We start from the raw sequence: 19273 nt of genomic DNA on the forward strand, positions 1-19273 counted from the left end.
CCCAGGCTGGTGGATGGACACAGAGGAGAAGAGAAGAGAAGTCAGATGAAGGAGTGGAAAACCAATACCGCACTGCTCGCTGTGTACAGCACATGACATCCCGAACTCACAGATCTCTCACACACTGAAAACCAATAAAAAAAGCAAGTTTTAAGTTGTGAGCCTCGTGAATTGGGTACAGCTCATGACAGTCACTCATTGCAGTTTCATTCTCTGTAAAGATTTTGCAGTGTTCCAGGGAAACTCTCTCTGTTTGACACAATGCTATATGATTGGAGCGGTAATGGTAATTCTAACAGGAAGTCAGGGAGCAGTCGTAAAGAGTAATTAGGGTGTGGGATACATGACCTGTTGAAGCAGTGACCACCCTTGATTACGACTCAACAGACAGTAAGTGCACTAGAGGTCAGAAAAGGCAGAGTTTTCTATAGAGGCAGGGAGGCAGAGCTAATATAGAGGTACAATCTCAGTGAAGGTGTTATTCAGATTAGCTTGTGATGCATTTTAACACAATTTATTTTTAAGTATCTTCTGCGTTAGTCTATTATATTAGTATGTGTCAGGATTTTGTTTATTCTATAATTTCAACTGTGTTAAAATATTTAAACAATCAACACTGTCTCTTGGTGTCACATAAGAGGTAGAATTCATATTTATATATTTTTTTTTCATTGAATATACAGCGTTGAACATTTTACGAATTTAAGTATAATTAGATATGATTAGAAGAGAAATCAAGTATTTCATTCTAAATGTATGCTTTACTGTATGTGTATCAATTACCATATGAATCATGTGTTCTCTGTTCCCTGCATGGATTTTTGAAAAAAGCACATCAATTACAGATTATATCAAAAAGTATTGTGCCACAATGTCCTTGTACCTTTATAACCATTAATTCATTTCCCACTGAGTAGAAGGCTTCTGGTAAGTGTATGATATTGCAACACTGATATTTTCATTCTAAAGGAAACAGCCTGACCCCCAAACTCAGATTAAACATAATTTAAAGCAAATAACAATATTTCTTCAATCTATTAAGAGGATTCCAAGTACAGTTTTAAAAGATCAAATGTAAACAAAGTGTCTTCACGCACGCACGCACACTGGAGGGTGTTCGTTTGGGGACCACACTGGTAAGGAGAGGCTTTTGGGTTTGTGAGAGGAATGACGATTAGCGGCATGATATTATTTCTCTTTTCCACACGGCTGCACATTTCAAGCGGAAATGCATAAAATGTGCTTGCATCCTATGCAATATGTGTTGATTTAATCCAAAAAGAAGGAAGAAAGACACCCTGGTCTCCACGCTGCTGCAACCAACATCCTTCGAAAGTCTGTATCGTACGAGAGGAATTAAATTAAGAATTCCCCCAGCCAATTTAGTCTTTTAAAATCCTCATTATGTTTCACAATTCTATCTATCATCACACCCTTGAGTGTAACCGGAGGGGATGCTGTTCTTTCTTACATTTAATAATCAATTAGTGAAAATGAGGGAAAAGTGCATTTCTGCTCATTAACTCATCCAGAGAAAGGAAGGAGAGAACAACAAACAGCATCTATGGGATGTGTAAGATTAGCACACTTCCAATGAGCTCTCCCCGTTTGTTAGCTAGAACCGGATGATTTCTCTTGATGCTGATCTTCAATATGTATGAGGTACATCAAAGAGGCTCATTCAAACGGGCTCCTTGCACAAAAGCAGAACAGGTCTTTCTATTAAGGGTGTGCAAATATGTCGAATTTGTGTTTTACTTTGACACCTGCATACCTTAAAATAACAAACCAAACAAAACAAACACAAGTAATGTGGAGGTATAATCTATTGCATGCTACCTATATTGAAAATATCTCTTTGGTGTCTTGGTGCAAGAATACAGAAAAGTTTATTTAAATATATACAGTACATACACTGCAAAACAAGCGCGGTGGTCTTGATGGGCTTTAAGGATATGCTTTTTAGTTGCGAGATTGACACGTCTATATGATTCAAATTTAAAATCATATCAGTCACCATCTGAGAGCTTGACTCATGTAGGAGTATGGACTGGTATTTTGGGTTGCCATTTTAACTCCAGCTCTCTTCTGTCTTCTGGTATTGGTTGCAAAAAGGTCCCTTTGGAATACATTTCAATGTTGAACTAAGCTTTAATTTTCTCTACCATACCCTTACACATTTTGGCCCATATTTTGCTATTGTTTTTACCTCATCATTACCTAATATAACTCAATTGGACCTAAATAAAATAGAAAAAAACCAGTGTCCATAATAATGACTGGGCTGAAAGGTTATATACCTGTCCTGATACAAATGGCTACTGTACATTAAATGGTTACTGTACATGAAAGCAATATTTAAACCATCCTATTTGATTCCACTTTGTATTCTGCACTTGCAGTTTTTTAAACCTTTTTATGATGAAGATATGATACATAATAAATAATGTAATTTCTTGACATAGACAAATCAATAACTTGCTGTGTGTGTGTTAATGAAGCATATGTTTATTTTATTTTTCCAATAAATATGGATTTAAGTTCTATGCCTTTTAACATAGATTGAGACATAAACACACAATGTCAGATACACTGACAGTCATTTCTGGGGAGCTAGGTAGTTTAGTGATGCAGAGCCTTTTACACGGAATAATGGTGCAAGGCAAACATATTATTGTGGAAGTTCCAGCAGAGTGCTAGGATCCAGTCCGTCTATGATTATCACTGAAATATTCTAACGGCCAATTAATTACATACCTTTGCTGATAAAGGACATCTAGACTGGCACCACTGTGGCTTTATATTGCCAAAAAGGCTGTTACTGCTTAAGTTGTTTTATTGGTCAAAAGAGATAAAACAATCTCTATTGTTCTAATACATTCATAATGAATAAACACAAGTGAACCGTGAATGCTGACATTATTCCCACAAGGAGAACTGCAGGATTTTCACGAGGCAGACTGCCCATCTCATGATATTGAAACTTAAAAAAAAAAATATATATATAAAAACATGACTTGTTTTAGTGTTTATATTCAGTGAAGGTAACAGTTTTTGCCCTCCTGCATGCACACATGCCACTCTAATACATCCGTCTTCGGTCTGATTTTGAGCAGGACCAGAGGCAACACTGGGAACCCAAAAGATTCAGGTACCTGTCTATTTTGCATAATATGGTACTGTCTCCTAACAGCAGAAAAGGCTGATGATGATCAAAATATGACACAACTTTTAGCTTGAAATCTTGGTAAACCAACTCTCAGTTTTTTCTACTGCTATTGATACTACTACTGCTACTGCTACTGCTACTGCTGTTGCTACAGCGACTACTGCTGCTGCTACTACTACTGCTACTACTACAACTACTACTACTAATAATAAAAGTACACTTCATTAGACACCTCCATGTAGAATGATATATTAATAAACAGAATTATTAAAAAATACCATACAGTGGCACATTTGAATATTATACATCAACAACAAATATATTACATTTTGTTGAAGAAAGGATATTGTTTCATTGGCTGAGAAATGACAAAAATAGTCTACTTGTGGTTATTCTCCATTAGTGTCTATGTAGTGACATCATACATTTGGGTTATTCAGCATTGAGAGTGGTTAATAGATGTTAGAGTCATCACACCATGGACTGACTTACTAGTTCTCCTGTTCCCACTCTAAAAAAGCAACATGTTAACCAGCAAATGTATAATACGTTTGACCCATTCATATGCTGTGTAAATAGTGCCCTCATCCTACAGTGGATGTATAAAATATAGGCCTATGCATTTAGTAAGCAGAGTCTGCACAGGATGTATCCTTGGTGACAGCAAACCATTACAATGAGGATGGGCTGTCAGCAAGAATGACTATTACATGTTTGATTTGTAACTGTCAGAATGTTACCCTTTATTTGAAATATATTTTTTTGTTCTGTTTCTTTCTATATATTTACTGTTGGTTTTTCCATTCACTACATCTTCATGCTATCTATTCAATGTATATAGAACCAATAAGATAACAGAGGTGTTGTATTTAATTCAATTCTTGCCATTCAGCATTGTAGTTGCAGCTTTCAGCCAGCTAAGCTAAGCATTACATACATATGTTAATTGTTATGTGTCGTGCACATGTTTAAGGAAAACATTTTCTTCATATACTTATGGGAATAGTAGTGTGGTTTACACACCCACATATGAAACAAATATAGGTAGCTGGCTAATGGAGTCAGCAAGTTGGTGTCTTATGCTCATAATTAAATAGCCAACTGTATTACTGTAAATTGAAAAGGCTTAAGTGTTGAAAGGCCTTTCAAAACAGTTAGGGGGACTGGAACAAGGTTTGTGAATATAGTGATGGACCAATCCATATTCTTTAATGCATTCTCATAATGCAACCGTTGCATTATGAAAATGTATTTTGTTGCCAGAGGAAACTATACTGAGATTATACTATAGCAGTCCAAAAGCAAATCATATGTATAATATATATTCTGCTGAAAATGTACACATTGCTTTTTCTTGTGTTGCTGTGTTCCTTCAAATAATTTAATGCTTAAATATGTTTTTTCTGGGGTTTTTTTGGGTATTGGTAACATATTTCTTAGACTAAAACAGATGCAATTTATTCAGAGCTCTTGAACACTCTTGAATCTGGATTTCAAATGTTTTTGTTTGCGACCATCTCAAAATAAATAGAATGGTGTGAATTGAAGGTTTATTTCTCTGGCTCTTGTCACATACCCACATTTAGAATATGAAATGGACAGTTAGTGGACAGTGCTAAAGAGTTAGCAACTTTTGCTACCCAGTTATTTTTCTTTGTTTCTTGCAGCAAATGTGGAAATATGAAATGTAATGCATTTGGCCTGACTATCTGTACATAATATCCTGTATTCTTCTTTAATATTCACTGGTAGTTAATAATTAAAGGTATGTATTTGAATTATAAATATACTAGTTATACAGAAGTAGGCAAAGCAGGCATACAGCCCCAGGCTAAATTCTTCCATTACCCATTATTTTCCAGCCTCCCGCCTCCATTTCCTTGCCGCCTATCTTTATGTCATCTCCAAAAACACCGAGGCATTCCTTTGTACTTACCTTCCCCTCCCCACTCTGACCACAAAAAAATCCCCCCTCGATATGTATGGGTGCTGCTTCCTTGAAGTAGGGTGTCATACTTGTCTTAAATATAATAAATTGCTATCTTCAAGGCGTCTCTGCATCCCAAACACTCCCCCAGAAACCTGCCTAGTCCTCCCCGTTCAGCCATCCCACATGTCACAAATCATCCGCTGCACAGCTCTCTACAGTAAATCATTAACATTGTCAGAAATGACTCGGGCCACGAAAGGAAGGCAAGAGATGCAGAAACGTATATGTGGAGGGAATAAGGAATGGTAAACAAAGAACAGGCATCTAGTGCTCTTTCCTTCTCTCTCTCTTTCCCTCTCTCCTTCTCTCCCTCTCTCTGCCTCTCAGAATTTATGAATAAAAGCAAGAAACAGCAGCAACAGCAAAAAGAGGATGAACTCACAGTGGCTGTCAAAAAACCAAGATAAAAAAAGTAAAATTAAATATTAAATTTTGGTCTTCTTCTTTCCATCTTCTGTTTACAGTTTAGGGAATGTATGAATAGGAAGTTTGTCCCAGTTCAGCCAGATACGCAATTAAACTTGAAAAAGGAAAGACTTTGTTTGAAATCGCTATATAACTATATTTAAGAATTGAAGGCTTTCAGACTTAGCAATCCATTATACCTATGAATACTATTCATGTTATAATGTACAGTACATTGATAGTTTATAGCACACCAAATTAATCATTATGTGTGACCTAAAAATGACCTATGAACAGATCTTGATGACAATAATATATTATATGATTCTGCCAATGTTCTAATCATGAAAACACTTAATTGTGCCTAGAATCTCAGAAAGTTATTTTTTTTTTGTAGGAAAACCACACACAGGCATACAGCATTCATGCCATTAAAACAGACTGAAAAAGTAACACCTCCATTAACTTCTGATTTAAAAGTTGTCATTTGAAGCTCACCAAACACTAATCAGTGTTCAGTGTGTTTTCTGTGGCTGTGTACTGTGTTAATTTCGAATAAAACGATAATTACCAGTATTACTCCATTCACACCCTCTGCCTACTCTGTCATCCCCGAAGAAGATCAGCAACATTCATTTCATCTCCACAGTGGTCTTTTTTAAGAAACCAGTCAATGATTGATAACGGATAAAGGAAACGCTCAGTAGTACTGTTTTTAACCTTGCTCAAGTCATTAATCCAGTTTATGCCCATGAAGGTAATAAAGAAGACAATGAATTGGTCATTAAAGCACAGGTCAGTTTATTAGAATCCCTGATTGAACTGTAAAATGACTTCTAGACCGATGGATAGGTAGAACCCGCAATAGGAAGCACAAAATGGAAGAGAGCAAGAGGCACATTTAAAATCCTGTACTCCCTCTTTAGTGGCTAAAGTGGTACCAACCATGGGACATAAAAGCACTGATGTAGGACGCACCTGCAACCTAAATTTGAACTGCCATGTGACGAGCAATAATCCTCATAAGAGCTATATGAGCTACTCGTATATTATTTAAGCAGCGTTACTGAAAAAAAACAAGACTGGTCTGTTTAAAAAGTCCTTAGTGTGATATTCTATTTATTGTGCATTCGCTGCATATATTCACTGTCAGGAGGTACCGGCGCACATTAAGTGGGACATGAGACGTTATGAACTGATTTTATACTTTTAAACTGGCAGCTCACATAGAGAGGGGACATATAAAGTAAGTATCCGGTTATGTAAAACACGGGATGTGTACGGAGCAGAGGGATTCAGATGTGACTCTTCGCGTCCATCTTCTTCAAACGCACAGCAGGCCCGGTGTTACTGACAGAACTCTCTTAAAATGGGGCCTACTGTTGGTAAAACATCTTTTCCAGAACACCAATGCCCAGGGGAGAGGGGAGACAGGGAACTGTGGCAGTGAGTGCAGGTGTTGAACCTTACGAAATGTGTTCCAACGGGGTTTGCATGACACCGACCCTGCTGTTCACACAGATTCCACGGCTGACCAGGGTGACCTCCTCAGTTCTCTCACTGCCTGGCTTTGTTGCAGTCTTCTGTTGCAGGGTTTTTCTGCCATTTACCAAGCCCTTATTATCTGTGGCTATGATCAGGATGATAATAAGAGAGTTCGTAGATGTGTTGTCAGCACCAGCCAAAGGCTTGATGCAAAAAGAACTTTGCCATGAATTTATCGTTCAAAGTCCTGCTAACCAGATACATGGTTTAGGGAAGACCATTATCATTAAACAAAGATAAATAGGAGTCTGAGCCGCATTGTAGATCAGAAAATAACCTATAATGCTTCTAAATCATAATTCATGTCATTAATAACCTTACAATATTATGTGCAAACCCACGCTTTTTTTGTACATTGGTACACACATACGTTATGGTTATAACATCACTTATGCATGCATAATCATATAGTAACCCGCATATATAAGCAACATAAAGATTCAGATAAGATGCTGTTCTCATTTTAAAAAATTGAAGCTCCACAAATATCTCAGGAACAACAGCCATCAGAGCTTTTTAATTGCATGCCAGTTTTGCTATTATATTTGACATGCAGAAGTGATAAGGTGCTCCATGCTAATTACCACGCACTAGCAGGGAGCACAGTGTCAGTTATAAAGAAGAAAACACATTTTCTTCTTGACTCCTCGCCTCCTGCAAAAACAAGAAGCAAGAGAAGTGTCAACCCTGTTTTTATTCCTGGAGATGTTTTGTTTTTGAGAAATTACCAGAGTGAGTAAAGGAAAAACAGGAATGGATTCAAATTGTAATCTCCAAAAACAGCAAAAGAAACAGCTTCGTGAAGGTCCTTTAATTAATTAAAAGAGCCTAAATCTGGCTGAATTATAACATCCGCCCGATAGCAGTGTTGTAAATGCAGAAACAGGACTTCAGAAATGTGTTTGCTTCTCAGAATACAGGCGTCTGTGGACGCATGTACAGCAGGAATAATGATTCTAATAAAGAAATGCTTGGCTGGCCTTCATCCTATTTGAAAGTGTACTGATGCTTGATTTGTGAAATAAATCTCTGGGATTTTAATGTTCAACTGTTTCAAATAGTATGTCCCTTTGTGCTGGTCTGGGTTCTGTAGCACCAGGAATACAATTCACATATAACTCAGAGCACTGCATTCATAGACTCTATAATATAGCAGCTGATGTGAGCCCTGGGTTTATTGATAGAGTAAAGTAGTCCCGGATTTGATCTTACGAGAGGTTGTCTGATTCATAGATTGTATTACAAAATGGAGACTATAAACACCCGGCTATATTCTATAATAAAAGGAGTGTTAAATGGGGTTTTGTGTTTTAGGGAAGAAATAGTCCTGCTTATCCTGTCTACTCAACAGAGCCCTTAGAATCAATGCAAGGTGTTTATCTGTTTGCGACTTGAAGCCTTGACTGTGCTCATTACGCCAGCAAATTTCTCCTTCCTTCCCAGAGTATAGGCAAGAGGTTAGAAAATAAAAAAAACCCTTCTTTCCTTTTTTAAATGTAACTTTATTATTTCTCTGCTATTGCGAAGCTTTCTCGCTGCATAATTTGAATACGCACCATCCCTCTAATGAGTGAAATTGCTTATGAAAGGAGTCTGTTTCCGACGTTGCGAATGATTAATGTGCGCTGACAATGTAGCTTTCCTTGAGGTACTGCACTTAGTTACGGCTGGGATGTGACGTAACCAGCTCCAAGACGGAGCTTTCTGAAGGAGCTCCACTGTCCCCAGGGATGGCGATATATTTAATTGTTTCATTTACGACTGCATTAGGAAGTGGTGAGGTAAACAATTGCTTGAAATTGTAAATATCTTGTGCCAGCAGTTTGAAAGTAAGCGTTGATATTTCAGCCGAGTGGTGGACTGGTTAGTACGTGTCAGTTGGTGCACACTTGAGGTTCAAAACAGGAGCCAAGCTGTTGAGTTCAATTGTCTGCTTCAGCTATTCAGCTGCTCCTGCATCACAAGATCGTCCTGTTAGTCATGAGTGATTGCCTATTAGGAAAGGTCATTTATTTATGTCTTAATAATGCTACATTAACATATTCCTTAATTATTAGCATTTACATTTTAATATCAAACACAAAAGCTGTGGCACTGAGGTGCTTATGTGGACATGGACCCATGTGTGTGAGACAGTCATTTACTAGTCGCTGTGCATCATTATTAAACACATGTACACATGTACAACTTTCAGTGGACCAAAGAGCTTTGCTTGCTTTATGTCTTTTAAAATACTAAACTTAAATAAACAAACAATTATATACGAAGCAAAACTTAAGTATATAAAAAATAAATTAAGAAATAAATGATCAATCGTGTAACAATTGAAGCCATGTTAATTTAATTCTACCCTCTCAAATTGACTCCATTCTATAATATAACCAGCCCTGTCAATCCTGTATATGCCTTTCCACCCTGAAGATGTAGGTGAAAAAAAGGAGTTTATTAAAAGAAAATGAGGTTCCAGAAAGCTCGTTTCATTACTGGGGCTTAGCGGAAATGAGCCTAAAATAACAGGTAGCATATTGCACCTTCATTAATGGAAAGCAAGGCGATACCTGTTCCAGACAAGTGATCTAGCTGCCTGGCTTTAATGAAGGTGCTAATGGCAGAGTACATGGGTGAGAAACTCAGATAACCCAGAGAGGGAGAGAGAGAAGGGGGAGACTGGACCATCAACCACATAGGGTATTATACTGTACATACTGTGTGAATGAACGCTCACACACACACACACACGTGTGCGCACACACACATACACATACGTGCGTATACACACAGACACATTACAGATCACACACAGAGATGCACACACACATGCATACACACACACTTATGCACCCATGCATGCATACATGCACACACATGCAGACATGCATGTATTAACACATGCAGATGCACACACAAACACACCTGCATACACACACAGAAACTCATTGTGTGCACGTGGTGTAAATGAGGTATACATACAAAACAAGAACTGCAAATTACTGGATATAATTAATAGAATCTGTTTTTATTCAATGAATTTATTTTTTAATCTTATTGTCATTCAGCCCCTTTCAATTCTATTTTATACTGTCAAAATGTCAAGAAAAATTATAAGAAAATGCATAAAAGGTACTTTTAAGGTTTTTCAGTAATGGAAATCAAAGTGATCATAGGAATCCGTGAAGAAAACACAGAAATCTCCATGACTGAACCCACCGCGCACGAGAAGACTGCAGCTTCGCCGTCCCCAGTTTGACACGGACTGAAATTGAATGTGATTTTTATAAGGAATGCTGCTTCGTTTGCTCGCAATTTCCGCCGCAAAAATGACTAACGTCTGTCACAGCCATATGCTCTGCTCTGCGGAAAAAAAAATCTATTTAAAAAATGCTTCACTTCATTATGAAGACATAATTGTCTCCCCTTAGCTGCAAAACAAAGAGCAATCAAACTATGTGTTTATTTTTAATTTTGCATGCACGTTTTATCTCGACATATGCTGCTCATCACAAGGAAGCCCCTCTCTCGGAGCAGGAGGGGTAGGACACCGTGCAAAAAATGGTGATCGTGCAAGAAAGAGAACATTATCGCCGTCTTATATTTCTGTCTGTCTATTATCGTCACTCAAAAGCTTAGCCCCTCGCTAAACGTCTCGGGAGCACAGATAATGTTCATTTTCTCTGCAAGACAGGTTGGAGCGTGTCAGTGGGAGAGACAGCATAAATGATGGCTTCGGTCAGAGTGCCTTGGAGGCATATTAGGCGAAGAAATCGTCCCAACACGATGAAAAATCATTTTGTCAAAAACGCGCAGGTCACCCATCACTGTCTAATGTGTGTGTTGATTAATTGAAAGAATACATCAGCGTTATGTCTGTCTGCTCCGTCGCTTAATTGTTGCCCCATCGTAGCTCTCTGCGTAACGTCGGGGGCGTCTGGTTCCCCCGGATGCCTGTCTGAACAACCCCGCCAGTCCTGGATGGCGCCCAGGACGCGGGAACAGGAGAACCTCCGGCCCCCTGACATCCCCTCTAACGCGAGGACCAGGCTCCACCACGCTGCCTCATGTTTATGTGCATGCTAGACTGACTGTCAGCGTTAATGTATGTAGATTTCATTTCTGATGAGTGATTATTTGACTGCTCATTTTACCAAGATTTATGGTGTGCTTTCTATCTCCTGACTGCAGTGCTACTCTTATCTTTAATAAAAGAGATGAAGGACATTAATCAGTTTTTGTCAGTGGCCCTGACTAAGACATTAAATGTATTGTATAGGGTAAGTAAACACGCTCCAGATCTCTCTCTACTTCACTAGATCAGGCAAAAAAAAAAAACCCTCATTATATTTATCATAATTTCACATCTGCTGTTTTTGAAGCAATGTACCATGAGGCCATAAACTGTATTACAACTGTGCATAAATTCAACTGATTTGTGGCTGGAGTAACTAATTCCTGGAGTACATTTTAGAAAAACAAGCAGTGAGCCCTGAAATTGCAATTCCATAAAGGCTTTAAATTACTGAGAACAGAATCAGGAATTTGCCTGATGTGCTTCCGTGGTGAGCATATTATAAGAACGACAGTGCTTTCTGAGATTGAGTCAATAAAACCTGAGGTGAGTGAGCCATATACTCAAACAAAATTAAAGGGAGAGGAGACAGCGATGGAGAGGTACGTGACGAGGGGAGAGAGAGAGACGAGAGACGCATCTCATTTCAGTCACTCTTAACCATTAGAACACCTTCGGAGAGCCGCCACTCCTCCACAGCCATTCACGGGCTCCCCTCAGGAGCCGGCGGATCTGTGCCAGCATCACATGCCAACCGCCTTCCATTCAGAGACATTTAAGGAGTTATGAATTGTACAATTAAGCAAAGGTTTGAATTATACAGCCATTTCCTCCATTAGGTTCCCCTCACGTTGTGTCTCTCTGCCTGCCACAGTAAAGCCCTACTGTCGGGGTGTATTAACCGACGGGCCGTTCCTCCAACAAATCGTCGCCATTTGAAATTCGGTCTTCCCTGATACGGACCTCTGTTTTATTATTTCGCCGGCGCGTTTGACGTTATTCCGGTGTTTTACTACATTTAGGATTAATGAAAATATTCGTGTCGCACGTTCTGGTCCCCCCCCCCCCCCCCCCGTCCGCTTGTCATCTGGGACCTAGCTGAAGAGGATTCTCATATCACCTGAGTGAATATCGCTGAGGCAGGAGCCCTGGCTGAAAGAGTAATCACACAGGGCAAACAGATACGGGGAAACAGAACGGCCCTAATAACTCCCCGCTTCTTTCTGGAAGATGAAAACCGGATTTCCTGCACAAAGCACATAGAGAGAGACAAATGAAAGGCACGCATATGTGTCAGTAAAAATCTATCCATAGAAATTATAGCCATCTCCTATTTCCATAGTGAAGCAGCAGGCACCTTTAATTTAAAGAAGCTTTCATAGTGATGGAGTAAACGCAACATTGTTGAACGTTTTTTTGGGGTATTTACATTGAAGGCTCTTACCCAGAGTGCCGTGTACAGGATATGCTCTTTGTCTATGACAGCCCATTCACAGACCTCTATATTTACTGAAGCAATTCAGGGTCGGCAACTTCCACAAGGGTACAAAAGCACTGTGCACCTGAGAATCGAACCACACCCTTGGAGTTACAAGCTCAGTTTCCTAACCCGTACACTACAACACTGTCATTATTAACTAGAAAATGTATGTGGGATAATAAGCATGTAGAACCAACACTTTATTATGAAACAATGCTACAAATAATTGGACACATTATGTGCTGCACACAATAAGGACTGTGTGAACTCTCCACTGACAGACCATTCAGTATTATTGCACATTCACATTTCCCATGGCACTGTGTTAGCATGTCAGTGACTTTTTGCTGTGATCATTCATTTCCCAATAAATGTAGTCCTGAATTATAAATACAGCATATACTGTAAGAAATGTCCTCTGTATGAAAGTTGACTCAAATAGTGCAGATATAAATGCCAATGTGTGGAAGTCAATATGAAAGTAATTCATGTTGTGTAATTTTTGTATTTAGTGACACTTTGATGATAACATACATGTGTAGATATATTGTAGCTATATTCTACATGTCAAAGCAGAGCCCATGTCTGGGCTGCAACCAACAGGCATCATGAAAAAGCACATTTCCCAGACTTCTCTCTGAATTACCCATAATATGCATGTCAAATTCTTTCTCTAATGCCATTTAGAACATGCAGCGTAATCAGTATTGAAATAAAAACGAATAAATCAGAAACTGCAACCCACTTTAACCCTATAACAATCATCTTCACCCTGTGGTAATAATGTCAATTTTAGATGTAAACAAAAAATCTGCTGAAATAAAAAAAAAAAGTATTTGCCAGTTGCTTCTCGAGTAAAAGTACTGTGTGTTGATTTGACGTAGTCGTAATTTAGCGTGAGTAGGGAAATGAATCAGTCTTCAGCGGTTCATGCCCTGCTGAAACACCTCTTTGCTACAATAAGATACGTCTGACTGCTTTGTTCATGATGGTGATGGCATTGATGGCAAGACATTTAGAACAGCTTCCATAAACTTTCAGTAACATCTGTCTTAAACATCTTATCAGTACCAAGTGGTGACACCACAGGGTTTTTCACATGTCCACAACTGCATAATTGGGAAGTTTTTGAGAGTTTGACACGGAAGCACACATTCCTATCCTCTAGTGCAGTGAGTTAAACAAAGCACCCAATTCACTTTATTAAAACACCCAATAATAATTGATTTAAAGGCCATAAAATTTGTTCATTAGAGGGTTATACTTAAGAAATATTGAAAGTATACCTAAAAGTGTCACTTTTATTGTGAGTGAACAGGATAATATAATTTAAAAAGAGTGTGATTATATTCAAGATTTGTCCCGCAGCATTATCAGCCAGCTCATAAAGTGCTGAAATTTAATATGATGCTTCCAGTCAGTTTAATTGAAATTTAATTGCCACTTTGGGCAGAAGGTTTAGATCTGATCAATAAAATATTAAAGATCTGGTGCCTTCACGCGGAACAGTCCACCGCTGCCCTCCTCCAAATGCCATTGCAATGCATCTTGGGTCGGAAAATAGCTGTTTATGATCCACTTGGCGAGATAATACCGGCCTCTTTTTGGACTCTTATACCCAATACTAGGATGTGGATAAATAATACAAGCCAACGAGTGGAGATTCCATTAATTACTGTGGTGTGGAGGAGCAGTCGGTCACCTTCAGAAGGAAGGCATTAATGCGAGAGCTATAAATATTTTGAAATGTCACACCTCAAGAAGACAGTGTCGGGCCAGCGCCAGGCCATAAATCACGGCCCAAGAAAGACCAGGAAAGAAAAGATGGCTCTTTGGTATTTTAGAAATAATTACTAATACAAAAAGGGTAATGAATGGACCTATAAATTACATTAAAAAGGACCATTAGGAGAGTATTAGTTTATAAAACTATGTGCTGGTCCTTGAAAATTACCCTCCCAGAATATTGCCCATCTTTCAGCGGTCATAACTCAGGAAAATAAAAACATGTATGAATAATAATGATAAACCTGTTGATTAATGCAAATTTAATTGATCTGCTCCGCAGTTTGAAAAAAAAAAAAGTAAAATGCAAGACACATATGCCCAGCGAGCTATACTGTAGCTTCATATCTATATATACAGTATATGGTACATTTAAACACATCTGCCATTTACATACAGTATATGGTACATTTAAACACATCTGCCATTTACATACAGTATATGGTACATTTAAACATATCCACCATTTACATACAGTATATGGTACATTTAAACACATCCACCATTTACATACAGTATATGGTACATTTAAACACATCTGCCATTGACTATTCTAATTTCATGAACTTGGACATGTTGAGGAATATAAAAGAACTCTCTGAAATGTTTTAACTTAGCATAATGTCTCTGAAATCTGATGTTATAACTGAGCACAATATCCAACAACTGAGCAAACTGAAAGTTCTTGCTATGAATAGTCTTATACCAAAGAAGGTGGGGGAGAGGATATCTATTTTTACTTTAAATCTATTATCAGAAGATTTAAAGTATTATATTGTTATTGGTGTCACAGATGCTAATCTCTTTATCTCTCTCTACCCTTATTGTGAACCCTTAGGAAAAACGTGACAAAAACTATCTATACACAGATTACACACTGACACATTTTTCACTACTCTGCAAAAATTGTGAGAAACAGGCATGATCAAGATATGACTTGTATTGTTGAAATTATTGACAGTATAATAATGTAGGAATAATTGCAGCAAACAGAATTAAGAAATTATATCAGAATGAAAGTATACAGTAATATCATCAGGTATTGTGGCATGCAGGAAAACTCAATGCAAGCAAATGAAACAGCCTTACAATTATTTGGTGGTTTGCACTTGGCTAATTGAACAGGTCAGCATGTCAATGCGAGATGTGAAACTGAAAGCATGTCAATGGCTTCCTTCGCCTTTCATGAATGTTGTCAGTGTCTCCGTTGATGATGGCACATTTGTGGGGAGAATGCTGGCAACAGTTGAGCTGTGAATTGTCAGAAATGTCCAATCTAAATGTTAATAAATAAACAATGAAATGATCTTGCATTTTTGGTATCAGTTATGTGGTACTGTGTAGAATGAGTTTTTGCTAAGTGTTTTTTTTAAGAGTGGCATTTCAAAGAGCTGGGGTAAATTATCATTGCCAATGAGTTTCCAGGAAATATAAGAAATAATGAGCCAGTAAGACCCCTAAACATCTCCCCTATAGTTCACAGGGTCAAATGATTTACCTCTGTAAGCCTTGGTGGGATCGTGTAACATGCTTGGGAGAAATTTATATTCTTTCCCTTTGGTAGGCACGGAGAAGGAGAAATGACATCGCCCCTCCTTTAAGCCTCATAAAAGTCTAAATTAAATATTAAATTGAATCACTGATGGGTGTCGTCCTACCCTGAATCCCAAGCTCCTCCGTAGATGTTGTGGTCCCGTGTCACCTGACTACCTGCACAGAGACAACTTAGTTATTTCAAAAAGACAGTGCACAGATATGAAATCAAAATGGTATCAGCAAACACACCCAGCAAAAATATCAGACCATTCATTTGCTTTAGTGCCTTCGGACTCTGTTAAATATAAGAGCATCACATTACCACAACACTGATTTTCCGGCATTACACATGCAGATGTTACATTAGAAACAAAGTATGTGAGACCCACAGTGTCACAACTGCTTTGACCATTAGAAATCAAAGCGTAAAGAAGAGTTTTCAAAGTCATCTCGTGTGTATTTCTAAAGTGCTTAGCAGTTCACACTGAAATAATACAGCAAAGCTTACTGTCACATCTTGAGAAAGCAATGTGTAGTACCGCTAATACCATCTGCCCCACAATACCAGATCTTGTAGGACTAAAACTGTACATTAAGGATCATCAATTGTCGCCTGCTTTGTATTATCCCCCACAAAATCCCAATAGGGGAGTGAGCCTCTGCCTGACGGACACACCATTATTCATAACAGCGCTCTCCAACTCTGCGACAGGACTGGTGAGTGGCTGTAAAAGGCTGCCTTAAGATTAATCCCCTTTCTGTGCACACCCTCTTCCGAATCAAAATGAAATAGAACATCCTTTGAGTTAATCAAAACTTTTTATCGCACCAAACTCATGAAATTGGCTATACCCATTTTCACTCGCGGGGTAAAATGACATTCAGAAGAATATGCTCTCTCTTTGTTCTGTAACCAGTAACAGTTTGGAGGCATCAACGCTGCCTGTCACTGAATGTATTATCTCTAGTAAAACCGCCATCTTGATACAATACAAAAGCCCCTTAATGGGTTTATGAGTCCTGTAAACTAATGTCCTGAAAAAAAAAATCCCAATCAATTTTTGCCCATTTAATCCTCCATATAAAAATAGCCCAACAGAAGTTAGATTAGTCAGAGCTGTCAGTGACAGAAAGGGGGAAAAGGCTGTAATATGACAGATAATGTGCACTTAGTTGTAGAACTGCAGCATTTACTTAGAGAAAAACACACGGTTACTGTAGAATGTCCACTGAATGCATAATGAAGCCCCATAGCAGATATTCCACTTAAAAGTTTCTCACTACTTTAATTTATATCATTTGTTTGTTTTCAAAAGAACTTGCGAAAGGGGAAATTGAAAGAGAGAATCTTAACACAAAGAAACTGGAACGGTGTCTCAATGTTGTGTCTCACCTTTTCATTCTTCTGTATTTGTCCTTACACTCAGTGAGCACTTTGTTCGGTATTTATTAGACTTATTTTTTAGACTTATTGGTCTTCTGCTGCTTTAGCCTATCCACTTAGAGGTTTGACACGTTGTGTCTTCAGAGATGCTCTTCTGCAAACCACTATTTGTACTGACGATCTCTAGATACTGGGTCAACCACCAAGCTAGCACGTTAGTTTAACACAGACGATTTTCATTTCATGATATTATTCATACTGTAGCCACAAGTAGCTAACATGAGCAATTGACGTAATGCAACCAAGCGTTTTAGATTGGAGGAGATTGACCGTGCACCCCCTGTAGCTTTTGAGTGTTTGAGGACCGCGGATATCAAGGTGGGAACAGGTAGATTTTATTGTGGGATGATTATTAGCTAGCTAGTTCTTGGCTTTTGCAATAGACTACTTGCTACCAAGCTAGTCGTGTCGGGAAATCTGTAATGTTAAATTGTACACATTGTGAAAATCTAATATTTTGCTTTTCTATAACATTAAACTATTGCCTTTTTTCTCTGAAATAAATCACAAAAGTGGTGTTGCATGTAAAACCCATTGTTTTGTATAGACTTTGTGACTTCACTAACGATATTCCCTCACAATCGCAGACATACGTTTATTTTACGTACAGCCAAAAATAAATGCTGAAATTCCTCTACAGATCTCCCAAAATGGGTGTACATGCCTTCAAATCAAAGCTAACATGTTAGTATGTCCTGGTCCTTTTTTATGTCAAAAGCTGTTGTAGGCTACTCTTTAGCAACAGCTGTTAAGTTGCTGTTAAGCTGCCATGTCTAATTTTTATATCATTTCATGTTTTTCTCAATGCTACTTGTTTGCAATTTGCAGTCATCCTTTTGTAGTAATGTTATACTGTACTTTCGATTCTACAGCCTGTTCTGTTGTCTGGACTTTTTGGTTTGTGAGGTTCAGATCTCTGACGTTCAACTGTAAATACTGAATCTGATTTAAAAGTCCCACGCTCCTTGTGAGATAAGGCACTAAACTTGGAATAGACCCGTTTGACACAGCTAACTCCTGGACCCATTTGGTTTCCAACTCACAAGGTGAAAGGTCACGGTCACACAGACCAAAATCCTGACAAGCTTTTGATTTCTGCTCTCTAACTCAACCAATAACATGGAATTTGATCAAATTCAGACCATTTTCATGCTCACAGGCCCACAGAACCATATTGATTTTTAGGCAACAATATCAAAGTGCAAGGCCGTACAGTCGTCTATAAGTGTAGGTGTCTTACACAGATACACAGTGTAATGCATGGGTTCTGATAAAATCTGTCCTGATCATCTTCCATACCGGGTCGTAAGTGCAAAATGATAAGGGCACAGAGCCTCCTATTTCTGGTCTATAATCTTGCCACTCATTAATTTATTTTAATTAAACCAGGCATAAAATTTATCTTCAGTCTTAATGGAAACTTGTGGTTTTTCAGATCATAAGTTAATACAGTCAAGGTCGCGGTGGTTCCTTCTAGTTTCTTAATTTATGGTTGGAATGGTTATACATCAACTTTGATTAAAGCTTTTTTCTTCTTGTACTTTTTTCCTCCAAATTCATTAATTTTCCAGTTACACAGTGTAAGGAGTAAAAAAAAGCAGAAGCATGAGCTTTTCTCTGACGCATTCACTGAAAAGCCACGCCAACGACTGCTTTATTTACAGTGCAGGTTACACACAGCTACGCACAAACTGTGGAAGAGTGCTATCGCCCAATGACAGCCACTGGTGCCCAGTGGATGCCTGGGACATTCATGGAAGGATCAATGTACCTTATGTGTCATGTACCTTAACCACTACGCTACAGGCCGCCCTATTTATAGATGTATATAGATTATAGATATAGATCTATAGATA

The sequence above is a fragment of the Conger conger genome, chromosome 1 (assembly GCF_963514075.1).
Source record: "Conger conger chromosome 1, fConCon1.1, whole genome shotgun sequence".
Lineage (NCBI taxonomy): Eukaryota > Metazoa > Chordata > Actinopteri > Anguilliformes > Congridae > Conger > Conger conger.